The sequence below is a fragment of the Macrosteles quadrilineatus genome, unplaced genomic scaffold (assembly GCF_028750875.1).
Source record: "Macrosteles quadrilineatus isolate MER2022 unplaced genomic scaffold, UCM_ALF_1.0 Scaffold_4__1_contigs__length_99947679, whole genome shotgun sequence".
Taxonomy (NCBI): domain Eukaryota; kingdom Metazoa; phylum Arthropoda; class Insecta; order Hemiptera; family Cicadellidae; genus Macrosteles; species Macrosteles quadrilineatus.
In genome coordinates, this window is record NW_026542597.1 from 10474140 (window position 1) to 10474726 (window position 587).

Consider the following 587-nt stretch of genomic DNA (forward strand, 5'->3'; position numbering starts at 1 on the left):
TTCAACACAATCCGACCAGTAGTTAATGCGTGATTGAACTTCAAACAAACAAACTAACTAACACACAAACTTTCACATTTATAATATTAGTATGATGTATATCGTATAATCTTTGATGGACTATAAGAGCTAACATTTCTAAAATAGATGTATATGGTTTTAGTCCTGCGTTTTGGTATTATTAAGAGTTTGTATCCCTGAAGGAAGAAAAACAAGTTAAGTATTTCAGAAACACCAAGGATCTATGAGGGTATACTAGGGTATCAATATTTCAGAAGAAGTTACAAAGGTGAGCCAAATCCGAACTGCTATGGGATTGGTATAACGAAATTACTTATATTAATAATACGTCATATCCTGAATATTTGCAAGGAGATATAAATCTGCATTACTCAGTTTACATTGAATTATGACAGACAATGCAATTTCAAGATAGAGAAAATCAATAAGCAAATAGCCTATTTGAAATAGGTTTTCTCTACTCTCATAATAAATAGTTATGACCTGCAAACTAGTTCTTTTTCCTTCAGTCACCCGACAAAGATGGCTTCCTTGTACTGTTTATAGTACAGAAAGCTGCTAATTGC